Genomic DNA, 15,340 nt, shown 5'->3' on the forward strand with positions numbered 1-15,340 from the left:
AATCTAAAATAATTTTATAAGTATCTTCAGGAATAGCAGAGGGTGTATAGCAATCATGGCTATAAAGCTGCTATTAATTCCATTTTTTCATTTACCTTCCTAAAAGATCTTGTAATAACTCCATTTTCCAGACTTCTTTTTTATAATGAAAATTGCAGAATTCCAAGGTGAATTTGAAGGTGCAATACGACCATTTTCGAGCTGTTCCTGTACTAACTACTCTGCGGCTTGAATTTTCTCAGCAGTAAGAGGCCATTGATCCACCCACACAGGTTCCCTACCTTTCCAGCTTATGGGATCTGCTTTGAGTTTGCCCTATCCCCTGCAACTGAGTCACAGAGAAATGTTTAGGCCAATTAGGAGGCCACTGATCAGCTGTAAGTGTTGTATCTAGCAGACCCTGGAACTTCCTACCATTAATATATAAAATTAATCCTGGCCTGTGTGATCCAATTGCCTGGATCCAGTAAGCATCTGAAAAACCTTCATTACCTCTTTTGTCTGGTTTATTAGCATTTTTAGTTTGTAGTTGGGAGAGTAATATTAATTGTGCTAATCTCTGTCCCTCTGATATTCCTCCAGGGGAATGGGTCATAACTTTAATTTCCCCTTCATAATCAGAATCAATCACTCCAGGAGCCACTAAGATTCCTTTCATGTAGAGCTACTTCTCCCTAACAATAGCCCAACAGATCCTTTAGGCAATGGCCCATAAAGACCTGTTGGTAAGGCCTGCCTTCCCATTTCTGGGGTTAATACTGTGTAGGTGGCATTAACGGAGGTCCAGTCCTGTGCTGCCTAGGGTTGCTCTGCAGAGGTCCTGAACAGATTGTTTTGCTGGGGGATAAAGTTCTCCATACCATTGTTGCAAGGCTTGGACCTGCCGGCCCCCTCCTGTTTCCCTGTGGGAGAGGATTTCCCATATTATCATGTTTAGATTTACATTCACTGGCCCAGTGTTTACCTCTCTTACACTTTGGGCACAACCCTAGTTCATTTATGGGTGATTCATTCTTTTGTTTCTGAGGGCATTACTCAGCTGATGTCCCATTTGACCACATCCAAAACAACTCCTTGGGGGATTGTTATATATATTTTTTTCTTATTTCCTTTTTGTTGCCAAAAAAGAACCTACTTTACTGACTTCCCTTGAAGGGCAACAGCTAAAGCTATACCTTGTGTATAGGATGGACCTATGTCAGAACATAGTCTAATGTAATCAGATATGTTCCCCTTTTTTCTAAATGGTCTTAAGGTAGCTTAACAAGCAGAATTGGCATTCTAATAGGCTAATAATTTTACAAGGGCAATTCCTGCTTCAGAATCTCTAAGCCATCTGCTAGCAGCTTGTAATAATCTGTCCACAAAGTTTTGATATAATTCATCAGGTCCTTGTCTAATTTTTGATAAATCCACACTCTCCCTCTCAATGGATGGAAGTTTACACTGAGCCTTTTTAGCTTGTGCATTAACCTGAGCATAAACACCTGCATCAAACTGTAATTTTTTCTCAAATTCCATATATGGTCCCTCTCCTGCCAACATCTCAAAAGTAATCTGTATCCCCTGAGCCTTATTCACCTCAGCAGTGGCCTGACAGTTCTCCACATATTCTGTCTTCCACAGTAGATAGTTTCCTCCTGACAAACATGCCTTTGCCACTTGCTTCCAATCCCCAGGAGGGAGCTCTTCACCTGCTATGGAGTCTATCATAGCAAGTGTAAAAGGAGCTTTAGGGCCATATTGCACACAAGCTGCTTTTAGTTCCTTCAGCTGCTTAAAAGGGAAAGGATTATGTGATCTTACTCTATTCCCATGATCATTATCTTGTTTAAAAACAGGGTACACATTAAATCTTTGCACATCTTCTCCTCTCTACGCCACTCCTTCAAGAGTGGCTTGCAGGGGCAAGGCCGAAGGCCGAATCAAAGATAAAGGATGAAACTCACCTGCAGGCTTTGACACTACCACAACGATAGGAGGTTTCATTATAGCAGGAGGATTGGGAGTGGCTGGACTTCCTGGAGCACGCTTTCCCTGAAGTTGTACTTGCAAAGACAGTGATTCTACCATGATTGTAAATGTTGCACCTTCTCTGAACATGTTTCTTTCTGTTCACTCTCCGATTTAGTAAAGGCTATAAAAGGTGGTAAGTCCTCCACTTGGTGATATTTTGCAGCCTTCCCCTCTAATTCTGCCTCCTCATCTGAATCCAAGTGATCAAGACAGCATTCTTCTTCTTTAAATAAAACCTTAAATCCAGACTCTGGCTCCTCAGGTAGAGAGGAAAGCTTAGTTTCATTTTCTAGGTCAGCACTGAGAAGCTGTCCTTCTGCTTTACCTGAAACCATATTTGATTGAACTTTATCTCTTTCATGTCTAGGATTTAAACTATCTCTAACTAAGGCCCATAAACTAAAAGTTTCTACTGGTATCTTATTTGGCCTGTGGGCATCATAATCATCTTGAAGCTTAGTCCCTACTCTTTGCCAGGTTTTTAAATCAACAGTTCCTTCTTCAGGAAACCAAGGACAAACTTTCTCACAAAATCCAAGAAATTACTAAATTGCTGCTGACTAACTTTAGCTCCTCTAGTGCACAACTTTTTTTTAAGCATATGTACAGAAAGCCTGTGGCTATTGTCCTGACTCATGTTTTAATTTCTGTTTACACTTACCAGTCCTCTCTTTTTTCTTGTGCACTCCTTCCAATCCAGTGGTGTCCTTCACTTTGGATCCCTGCTTTCAGGCCGCATGTTGGGTGCCACCTGCCAGAGCCTGCTGGCTATAACCGTTCAAGCCTGATGGGGAGTGAGGATTAAAGAAAGAGACAAGAGTGCAAGAAAGGACTCCAGACAAAGGTGGAAGCTTCGTTTATTTCTCAGCAGTCTCTTTTATAAGCTCTTGCAAACAATAAGCCAATGTACAAAAATATTCCATGACCTATACATAAGCTTCTATCAAAACAACTTCTTCCTGTTACAGGGTCACATACCTGGACCACTTCTCAGTGCAAAAGTTATTCAAAGATTGCACCAGGCTTGGTGGCACACGCCTTTCATCCCAGCACTTGGGAGGCAGAGGTAGGAGGATTACCATGAGTTCAAGGCCACCCTGAGACTACACAGTGAATTCCAGGTCAGCCTGAGCTAGAGTGAAATCCTACTTCTGAAAAAAGAAACAAAAGAAACAAAAAAAAGAAGAAGAAGAAAAAGTTATTCAAAGTTTGGGAGACACAGACCCTCTGTTCCTCGCAACAACTTCCTCTTATAAGCACAAGAGTTAAAGGATTGGTCAGCTCTTGCCAGAAATGCTGAATTTATACAATCTTGCTTGCTTGTCGGTGCAAAAGGTCTTATTGCCACATAGCCCAATGCTACAGATTCAAGGCCAGCCCAGTGGCTCCTGACAGCATTGATATAGTTAACTCATGAAACAAAAATGTAAACATACAGTAAGGCAACTTGCTGTTGTGAACACAGACACCAGACAAATAATTCATTGCCAAGGATTCATACACATCAATGAGAAAAAATGTAAACAAATTAAAATTTTCAAAATAGTTGAATACTTTACAAAATCATATTGTCAAATCATTGGTGAATACATGAAATGATGGTCCTCATCACAAGTTGTCAAAGAATCAGACAATTTTCTTTTTCTTTCTTTCTTTCTTTCTTTCTTTCTTTCTTTCTTTCTTTCTTTCTTTCTTTCTCTCTCTCTCTCTCTCTCTCTCTCTCTCTCTCTCTCTTTCTTTCTTTCTTTCTTTCTTTCTTTCTTTCTTTTCTAGGTAGGGTCTCATTCTGGCTCAGGCTGACCTGGAATTCACTATGTAGTCTCAGGGTGGCCTCAAACTCTCAGTGTTCCTCCTACCTCTGCTTCCTGAGTGTTGGGATTAAAGGCATGCACCATCACACCTGGCAAAGAATCAGACAATTTGCAAAAGGTCATCAACATTCACCTTAAGATGTGAAGTCAGTACAGTATGTATTAAATATGTAAATTAAATTAAATATGAAAATTCCATGTACAACTTGTGACAGTGTAAACTGGTTCAACAACTTCAGAAAACTATTCAACATTCAATGTGACAACTAAACATAAGCCTTTCCTATGACCCATCAAGTTCCTAACTATATCCACCAATAGTGATGTTTTCTAATAAATTATAAATCAAATGACTATGGAACATACTAGGATTTTTAACAGCTGATAAGCAGTCAAGACATTAAATTTCTCTAGGTAGAGAAAATAATGCAAGTCCTTGTTTTTATTACTTATGTAGGAAGCATAAAATAAACCAGTTCCATAGATGGCATACTAGCAGACTGTGAATATTTGGGAGTTATTCAGAAGTTTTAAGACTTTATTGCATTAGGGGTTGATTGAGGAAGAAATTAAGTTAAGGTAATATCTGCCAAGGAATTAATTAGTGTAGCCACTGGCATGAAAATGTACTATTCAAATCTCCTGGTGCAGAGAGCATGGATAACTTTCAGTACTGTTAGGTGCCCCTTTAGATAGACTGCTAAATTCTCAGAAGCCATGCTTCTAGCTTATGTGAACACAGCAGGACTGTTAGTACTGGTCCATTACTGCCAGATGCATACTCTTCTAGTCAGTGACTTTGGTCATCAGCATAAATAAAGCTTTCTTCAAATTTCAACACAGTCTAACATTCTTAGCAAGCTTTATTTCTTTCCTCCCATTATCATAAGTTTCAGTGCAAAGAAAATGCCAACAAAAGAATGTTGTCTAAATGAAGACCAAATTGTATACCTAATGGCAGGTGCCTGGTGGTCAAAAGACAAAGTTAAGTTTTCCAAGGTTACTATTAAAAGAGGAATGTGATGAATCTTGTTGAAAAGATATAACATAGACAGATATATAAGCCAATGTGCAAGAATAGATCCTATGCACAAGATCCAGAGTTTGAGCATTACACAGCGCTCCTACACACAAGATCCAAAGTATTACACAGTAGTACTCACAGAGGAGTGCCACTTGATATATACCATTTGTTTATCTCAAATCAAATGAACAGTGCAGCATGTGTAAATATTACTGGCACTGCCTGAAAAAAGTATAAAAGAATAACTCAAAGACATTTAATTGTATGTCAGCTGGTAGTTGAAGCACTGCAAATTTATATTAAATATAATATCCTTTAAATTCAAAGACCATACCTATAAAGGCAACCCCCCCCAGACAATATATAAGCAAAAGGCCTTAAAAAAGAATAGAGCAAGATGGTAACGACTGATGCTTTAGTGACCAACTGTCTCTCCACCAAAAAATAAATTTCTACATCTACTTATGCTTAATTTTCTTCATAAGAGCTAAGCAAACCTGTTGTGAGACCACAGTAGTATGTTTTAGCAAATGAACTTGCCTTAAGAAGGCAGCAAAGAAATAGATGATGTCACCACATGTCCTCCAACTCCAACAATGAATTATAAAGAAAGATGCTTCTTGATGATGGAGAAAGGGGAAGTAAGAATAGGCAGGGATGGGCTGAGAAAATGGCTCAGCAATATAAAAATAATTAAAAAAGGAATAAGTAGGAAATTTGGTCCCTCATATTGGGCATTGGGTAGTGAATCAGCCTAAGAATCCATGGTAATAACCACACAAGGATGGAAATTGTGAACCAAACAGTTTATCAGCCAATGAGCTACATTCACACCCTCATTCAATATCAAGCAGCACAATATGGTGAAGATTCCATGTGACAAAGTAAGTCAAGAAAATCAGCATAGAACTTTGCCTTCAAACCATACCACTAATCCCTAGGCTAGTACTTGTGGTGAAGTGTCTGGTCTTCCCCCAACACCATGTGGAAACCCAAATGAATGGACATATACTTGAGGCCATAGTGCCACTGGATAGGTGGTATCATAGCATGCTAGGATTGATGACAGCAACAGGCAGACCTAGCATCCACATTACCTTTGGTTATGCTCCCAGGTCTTGGTCTTGACAGGATGTTGTTTTCAGATGTGGCATATCATTGCAGCCTGAGATTATGAGCATGGATTACAGATTTCTCCTTGCCTTGGGAAGCATCCATTTAGGCATAAGTCAGTGCTTTCAAATCCAGAAATGGGTTCTCCTGAGAAAAATCTAGTCCCAGTGAGAATTCTCAGGCAACTGGACTCAGGTTAGGGACCACAGATGAGGCAACTAAACCCACCTGAGGAAACATGCAGTAAGTAACAGGGCATTCTGCCTTTCTAAGGCACTATACTCCATCCTGAACAACACACCATACATTAATGAGAAAAAAAATTGGGCTTGAGGTGCCCTCTAGTGCTAAAATGCTAAAAAACCCACCAATTTGACAAATCTGGGCTTACAATGGTAGTTAGATTAACAAAAGAGAAAATAAAAGGCACCATTCATAATTTTTTTAGAAGAATAAGCAATGTGAAGACTGAATAAGTATCAAATTCTTTATCACACAGATGTTAAATACACCAATAAACACTAAGAACTTCTAGGCAAATAAGGGCCAGGAGCCAAGCATAAAGAGCAATAAGTGTGAAATCTCAGACACAGAACTCACTCAAAATAGAGGCACAATGAACTCAAAGAAAGAAGAAAGAGAAACAATTCAATAGATTATTGGAGAAATCAACATAGATGTTGAAATAATTATTTTAAAAACCTAGCATAATCCTGAAGTTGGAAAGTATACTGAAAGAAATAGGAAACAAAAAACAAGGTGTTGTGATATGCAAAAATGTCTGCTACTGGCCCAGATGTCAGAGGTTTGACTGTAAGCCCACAGTGGTATTAGAAGACAGTAAGGGATTTAAGAGCTAGGGCATGTTTAGCTGTACTCTTTACATGTGGAAATATTATTTTAAAGGGGACAGTATGACTTTGGGCCATTCTCCACCTTTGACTTCCCAGATTTCATAATATGAACATTTGTGTTGCTTTACAACATGTTCATGATATCATGATGGGATCTAAATGCAGCAGAGGGCTGGAGAGATTGCTTAGCAGGTAAGGTGCTTATCTATAAAGCCAAAGGACCTAGGTTCCATTCCCCACAACCCATATAAGCCAGATGCACAAGGTAGCACATGTGTCTGGAGTTCATTTGCAGTGGTTAGAGGCCCTGGCATGCCCATTCCCCACCCCCCTCTCTCTGCTTCTCTCTCTCTCTCTCTCACAGAAATAAATAAAAACAAAAATATTAAAAGCAACAGAGTGAACTAATCATGGAACAACTGTGAGCCAACGTAAAACTTATTAATCGTAAGATAATTATGTAATTTTTCATAATAATGTAAAGTTGACTAATATAGGTGTCAGGAGCAAAATAGATCAAAAAGAAGAAATAGCTTAGAGGGATGCCATCTGAAATTACCTAGAAATAAGAAATAAAAATCTGAAGAGGAATGAAGAAACTTACTTCTGAGACAGCATTAAATTATAAATATTTTGAGTATTGAGTTTCATGAAGCATTTGAGAATGCCAGAGGAGTAGAACATTTATTCAAGAAGTAGAAATAAAAGAATTCTCAAAAGTATGGCAGGATACAAATAACTAGGAATAGGAACATCAGAAAAGACCATCTGTTTCAACTTAAACAAATTTAGCCTAAGGCAGTTCACCATGAATCTTTCTAAGGCAAAACCAAAAATGTATTCTGAAATTGGCAAATGAAAAAATTCAGAACTAAGTGTATTGCATTAATTGGAAAACTACCTTCTTACCAGAAACTATAGACAAAGAAGGAAGTGGAAGAGATAGTCATAGTAATGGAATATGGGAACTGCCTATCACCAATATTTTTTTTTTTTAATTTTTATTTATTTATTTGAGAGCGACAGACACAGAGAGAAAGACAGATAGAGGGAGACAGAGAGAGAATGGGCGCGCCAGGGCTTCCAGCCTCTGCAAACGAACTCCAGACGCGTGCGCCCCCTTGTGCATCTGGCTAACGTGGGACCTGGGGAACCGAGCCTCGAACCGGGGTCCTTAGGCTTCACAGGCAAGCGCTTAACCGCTAAGCCATCTCTCCAGCCCCTATCACCAATATTATACAGCAGAAAAATGTCCTTTAGAGGGAAGGAGATACAAAAAATATCCCTAAATAAATAGAAACATAGAGAAACACAGATAACTTATGAATACCAGAAGAATCTTACTGGAAATGTTAATGTAGATCTTCAACCCAAAAGACAGCTACTAAAGAGAAGAAAACACAGAAATATTTTTGGTGTACCAATGATATATAGAAATTATATAGAAAAGTTCAGAATTCATTTTTTAGTGCATCAACCATTCACATCACTAGTATAAATTGTTACAATAAAATTAACATGAGGGCTGGAGAGATGGCTTAGCGGTTAAGCACTTGCTGTGAAGCCTAAGGACCCCGGTTCGAGGCTCGGTTCCCCAGGTCCCACGTTAGCCAGATGCACAAGGGGGCACACGCGTCTGGAGTTCGTTTGCAGAGGCTGGAAGCCCTGGCACGCCCATTCTCTCTCTCTCCCTCTATCTGTCTTTCTCTCTGTGTCTGTCGCTCTCAAATAAATAAATAAAAATTTAAAAAAAAATAAAAAATAAATTTAAAAAAATTTAAAAAAAATTAACATGAAAAACATCACTAGATTAATAGGTAATAGAAAAGGAAGTAAAATGGCACATCCATAACTCAAAACATGGGAAGACCAAATGTGTATTATTAGTACTAGTTTATTTTCTTCATCATCAAAGGTAACTTGTTCCCAGTGTAACTAGCTTATTTATTATTGGAATATCCTTTTTGTAAATGCCATAATGATCACAAGGTAAAAATTTATAATAAAATATGAAAAATAAACCAATATAATCATTAATTACCAAAATCGAGGGAAAGCTATAAGAGAAAGAAATAAAGGAACCAGAAACAACAGCAGCAAGAACAAGAAGAAAACATGCACAAAATGACAATAGTAAATCCTTGCAACTAATTACCTTAGATACAAATGGACATTTTTTAAAATTAAGATGCAAGCAGATAATTTTTTATTAGATATGGACATATTTAGTACGGAAATAAGACATGTTGGTACCATCATTTCTCTCCCTGCCCCTTTTCTGAGGAGGCGCTCTTCATTGGGGATGCAGGTCAACCCCATGGGGATTGTAGGTCATGAATTATAGTCACAGCAGTCAATTATGGGCAAGAGGCAATGTCTCTGTGCAAAATGTTCCTACTTGTGACTCTAACAATCTTTCTGCCTCCTCTTCTGCAAAATTTCCTGAGCCAGGGTTGGAGAGATGGCTTAGCAGTTAAACACTTAACAGTGAAGCCTAAGGACACAGATTTGAGGCTCGATTCCCTTGGACCCAAGTTAGCCAGATGCACAGTGGGCTGCACGTGTCTGGAGTTCATTTTTAGTGGCTGGAGGCCCTGGTGTGCCCATTCTCTCCCCCAACCTCTGCCTCTTTCTCTGTCCGTTGCTCTCAAATAAATAAATTTAAAAAATACTACCCCCCCCCAAAAAAATATCCCCTGAGCCATGCCAAAAGCATTTTAAGTCTACTTCAGTGATGGGCACTTACGAGCCTCTGCATCTTTGGTTTGGTAGGTGTTGAGTGTCCTCAGTGTCTATCTCCTCCACTCTTGTGCTAATGTCAGATTCACTAAGAAAGCAGCACTCTCTCATTTTACCAATTCCTCTGGGTTTCAGATGGGGCTGGGGTGGATTGCACAGGGTCATTTATCTCTTCAGGTCCAGCTTCCATCTGAAAAACAGAAGCATATTCTCCAATAGAGAGTGAAGTCAGCACCAGCTGAATGGGATAACCATTATTAATTTTGAGGGTAGTTAAAGGTTGTAGACCCTCTTCTAGCCCAAGATAAGTGGGAGCTTTGCAATGCAAAGCAGAATCATTAGCTGGATATGATTCTGATTTGTTTCCCAGTTTCAGATATGGTTTCCTTTCCACTCAGCAGATCTGTTAGCCAATCCAAGAGCAGTTGGTTACCCACTATGGCTGTGTGCCACTACTGCACTTGTGTGAGCATCACATCAGGTTGTTTCCTTCTGAGTCACTTAGACTTTGGGTTGCTTTGACAGATGTTGGCCACTTTTCCCTGGTAGCTCATGTAGAGCCTTCCAGCACTAGATGGGTTAATTTTCTGGATTCCAACCAGGTTTCTACATGGTCTGTGCCAAGAGCGTATGGTGTCTTCAGTAGTGGTCTTACCATTAACCTCTGATGGGCAATAAGGTGCTCTGACAGAAGTCTGTCATGTTTGTTTTGAAAGATCTAGTATGTCTCACTCATTGTGGATGAATAATACATCTTATCACAGGAAATTACAGGCCAGCGCCCAGGAAAACAAAAAAGAAAAAGCCAGAGAAGAGAAACAGGAGAAAAACCCCAAATATTTTGGTTATATGAAAACAATTCATCTCTAATGATATTGATAAACTGAAAGTAAAGGGATGCAAGAAGATATTACATTCAATTGTAATTCAAAGTAAAGAATTAATAGTTATAGTTAGTCAAATATATTTGAAATCCAAACCAGCACAGAGACAAGGCAAACCATGCCATTTTGTGAGGATGAAGGAAAAAGTATTGAGAATTAATGTTTGCTCAATTTTAGAAGACTTAAATCTGTGCAACCCAGAGAAGAAAAAAATCCCATGCAAATGTAATGGGGAATTTGAATACTCCACCTTAATAAACACATAAAAATCAATCAAGAAATATCAGTGTTAAATCACAACCAAAACAAATGGACTTGGTAGAATGTTCTAACCACAAACTAAAGAACATTTTGGCATCAGTGGAACTTTCTCTTTGATAATTTATACAGTGAATCCCCAAACAAATGAAACTTCATTTTAAAATGAAAATTACATTAAATATTTTTTCTGATGATAATGCTAGAAAACTAGACATCAAGAAAGAAATACTGAAAATGATCCAAATACATAGAAATCAAACAAATTGCCTTTAAATAGCCAATGAGTCACTGAAAAAGGTAAACAAGAATAAGTTTTTTAAGACAAATATTAATAAAATAGCATAACATCCAAACATAGGGTATACAGCACAAACTACGTGAGAAGAACATTAATAGCAATGAAGGACTATATCAAAATAATGGATTCAATCTTTCATTGCTTCTGTTGGAATGAGAGAAATGAGAATGAATCAAATTCACAATTAGTATTAGGAAATAAATAGTAATGATTAGCCAAGAAATAAATAAATTAGAGACCTACCTGTAGGTTTTGAATTACAACAGATTAATAAAACTGTAAGTATATGGAAGTTTATTCATATCAGATACTGAAAATTTATTCAAAAGTCCATGACTGGGGCTGTTATTGACTGTAGGAGGAAAACTACTGCTGTGGTTTTGCTAAATGGATATGTTGTAACTAACTTTATATGACAAATTATTCTCTAAATATTTATAATTATACATAAAGATCCATGCTGCTCTTCTCTTTGGTTAGAGAAGCTCTTTTCTTGCCTTTAACAGTGATTACAGAGTAGACTAGATCCTTGTCAAAGGGCTGAGTTTACATGGCTGTGGAATGCTCAGTGCTAAATGATACGTGCATATCACCACCTCCAAGACGCAGTTATCATTGAGGAAGATGAGGAAAAGAAGATGGGGAAACAGTGCTGTGGAACTTCTCCAAATATGACATACCCATTGCATTCATGAGTTCAAAGTGAATATTATTACATGTATAAGACCTGCACAATATTGGGCCAATCAACATTCCATCACAGATGGGAGATGGGGGCATGTGGTTTACCCTCCTCTCTGAGAATTTACTGAATATAGTCACTGGTGGGTTGCACATACTCTGGTAAATAGCTCTCTGTTCATTCTCATGCAGGCAACTCTAAACTCAGGGGGTCACATCCACACATAAGATGTAGTAAAGGATACTCACAAATCTCACCTGCCACTGCCATGACATATGTGTAGCTGGGTACCTTTGCCTATTTTCAGCATCACTCTTCATTAACACACTGCCCACTACTGCCATCCTGTGTGTGATTCTAGGCTCAGCTACCTGCTCTGAAATTATATCGCCCTGCCTATGCAGCCTACGTAAAAGACGTACCCTGGCCTGAAGATCAGGGGCTGTGCAAGCCTTCCTAATAAATCTGAGGTAATCTCACCTACCCCATGCACAAATCAGCACAAGCTATTTCTACTTCTGAACTTCAAGCAACTCCAAGCCAAGCAGAGACAAGACACAGCAATCAAACACCAAATACTGATCCCAACACTCACTTAAGAGAGGTATGCTAGAAAAGCTTTTCAAATATAGTCTGTCCATAAGGACAAATCTCAACCAAAAGTAATAAAAGAGGAAATATGTTTCTTTCAAAAATGTCTAATCCTACAATAGAGGCTCCCAAAGTAAGGCAGTTAGAAGAAATTGCAGACAGAATTAAAAGTCAGTCATGGCTAAGGACCCCCAGGCTGTAGGAGGCTAAAGGAGACCACTCCATCTCCAGGCCCCAGCACACCTGAACTTAGGCTTTGCCCATAGCCCTATGACCTTTGACCAGTTGCCTAGGATACTCCTTATCAGCTAGCAGCCTTCATGCAGCCCATCACCCGACCCCCCATGATCCTCTTCCCACCACTGTGTAGATCACAGGGGGATGGGCCCTACGCATCACCTAGCAATGTTTGTACTCACCAATCCCCTTAGTAACCTCTTTCCACTCTCAACTGCTTATAAGCCCATTTCCCTATCGAATAAACTGAGTTGTTCACAGAGACTGCCTCCCAAAAGTGGTTCTTTCACTGTGCTCACTCTCCATGGTTTCCTGGACACCTTCAGGGAACTGCAGCCCCAAGGATCCAGGGAACCACAGCTAGCAAGAACAGAAACCCTCTGAGATGGGCCAGGGTAGGTGACTGCTCTCCCAGAGGGACTGGGAGGTTTCAGCCCATGTGCCCATGCCTTTACGTTTTTGAGGGCTGGCAGGTTTCTCTTTATCTCCCTTTATTTTCAGTTCATGTTATTGTGAGGGAACAGATATGATGAGTGGCAACTGATATCTCTTGGCCAAGGCCACTCCAGTATTTACTAAAGGCCATGCCATCTTTGACTGGCCCCCAACAGCCCATTGGGTGTTGGCAAAGACCTTCTATCTACTTCACTCCAACACAAAAAGCCAGTAACACATCGACCTCTTAAAAGCCTGTAGGGCAGGTTGCCAGTCTCTTAAACAGGAGGACAAGCTTATGCCCAGACAACTGGGGAATCCCCACAGTGCTATTCAGCCCTCAGGAATGCTGCCCTCTGGTCTTGGCATTACCACTCTTTTTCTATTATGAGCAATATTGTCTTCCAACAAAAGGAATCACAGATTCATAGACTAAGGGTTCTTCTGAAAGTTAGGGGAATTAAACTCTCCCAGGGAGAAGCTATCACTTTAGACTTAGAGGAAGTCCGCCAGGTCACCCCCTGGATGATTTCTGGGGATTCATGTGACCCAGACATGTGGACCCACATCACTTATCTGGATAGGAAATAAAAAGTTCCTGAAGGAAGTTTCTCCTCACTCCCTTATCATCTCCTTTCAAGTTTCTCTGCTAGGGCACTGGCAAAATTGCAAGCCAGCTATGTAAGTGCTCCAAAGTGGCTCAGGTCCAGTGATGGGCTCATGTGTGCAGAGACAATGGCTCCTTGGCTCATGCAGGTGCAGTCTTTACTTTCCTTCCCAGAAGCCCCTGGTGGTCTTGGGGACCCTTCCTTTCCCAGCAGCCCCCAGTGGCCCCATGGGCCCCCTTCCTTCCCAGTGGCCCCTGGCAGTCCCAGGGCCCCACCTCCCTCCTTTCCCCTTCATGAAGCCAGACTTGGGAGGCTTCCATTCTGCTTCTGAAGACCTGCCATTGTCCACATGCCTACCAGACCCTACCCCAGGGGAGAGCCAAAGGTGGTGAGTCATGTGAGCGCCCACACCATGCAGCAGCTGCCTGCAGTGAAGACAATATGAAGCAACAAGAGAAAAAAAAAATGTCATGTTTAACTAAAGCCTATGGTGAAATGAAGTTTTACATAAGCAATGCCATACTTTGTTACATGATAACATGAATATAATTACTGGGTTTATGTTCTAGGTCAATTTCAACTTACATAGAGGATTATTGAAAATAACAAAATTCTCTCTGAGGTGGTAATTCAAAATTTATCAGGTATTATAAAAAGATTGTAATGTCCTGTTACTTAAAAGGAGGAGGCAACTGGCCTGACTTCTAGGCTTGCCTGCCTCAAGACAGAAACAAAATATGCCTTACTTACTTCTAATAAAAGCATTTCCAAGTGTGTTAGAGGTATTGATGACATAAAATTGTCTTTAACCTAGACTACTTGTCAGTGAGTCATAGAGTTAATCAATTTGGTATAGTTCCTCTTAATAGTCTTATAATAAACATGGTTAATTATGGTGCGAGATGAATTGATTAAAGGAACTGGGAAGGAAGTTTTCAATGTTGGACATAGAATGCTCATTAAAAATGCTTTTTTGAGTGGTAATTAGATCAGAATGTTAAAGTATTTGGATAAAGATGCAAAAGGTTTTTCAGGCTAAGCCCAAACACCATGCCTAAAGTTAAAGATTTTTCAACTGTTTACAAACTCTTAAGGATTCTCTAAGTGATTTAATGACAGTCACTATAACCTTTATGCTCCTGTTAGGTAAAATATGTTCTTAAGCTTTATCAAATTTAAGTTATGCATAAAACATAAAATTGTTTTAACAAAAATTTCTATGGTACATAAAGTCAATAGCTATCAAGATTAAGCTAAAATCATTGATTGTCACATGGTGTTTTTTTTCTTTCAAAACAGATTTGTCAAGAGTTGTATTAGAATTTAGCTAGCTGTTTTGGCTCTACTAAGACCAGATTCTGTCTCATTTCTGGTATCTTAAGTCCAGTGCTTTTAACAAAGTTAACTTTTAAGATGTATTGCCTACTTTAGGGTACAGCATCATGTTCAAACAGTGGTACTCATCTGAGGAAAATATTTTCAATGTTTGTGGTTCTGTTTCCACTGTTCTCTGGGTAATTGGTATCCACACAGGTATCTGAATTAATTAAAGATATTTTCAAATACCTGTGCTAAGACTTTATACTGTCTTACTTGTCCTCTTCTGACAATTTCTAGGTTAAATTATTTAGTTTGTTTTTAAATTAATTGGTATTATGTCAAGACTGATAACAGGTTTTACCTGTATTAATTACTATTAGATATTTAAGTGAAAGATGTGCCTACATTCTATGCCTCAGATATAGCTTATGCTGCCACAGGATAACAAAATTTTAAAGGGTTGGATG

The 15,340-nt window shown here is 39.2% G+C and overlaps 1 pseudogene; it reads right to left on the reverse strand.

The window, feature by feature from the left end:
• Window positions 1–752: 752 nt before the first annotated feature.
• Window positions 753–2,073, reverse strand: LOC105944419 (annotated as a pseudogene).
• Between the last annotated feature and the right edge of the window lie 13,267 nt (window positions 2,074–15,340).

The sequence above is a fragment of the Jaculus jaculus genome, chromosome 17 (assembly GCF_020740685.1).
Source record: "Jaculus jaculus isolate mJacJac1 chromosome 17, mJacJac1.mat.Y.cur, whole genome shotgun sequence".
NCBI lineage: Eukaryota > Metazoa > Chordata > Mammalia > Rodentia > Dipodidae > Jaculus > Jaculus jaculus.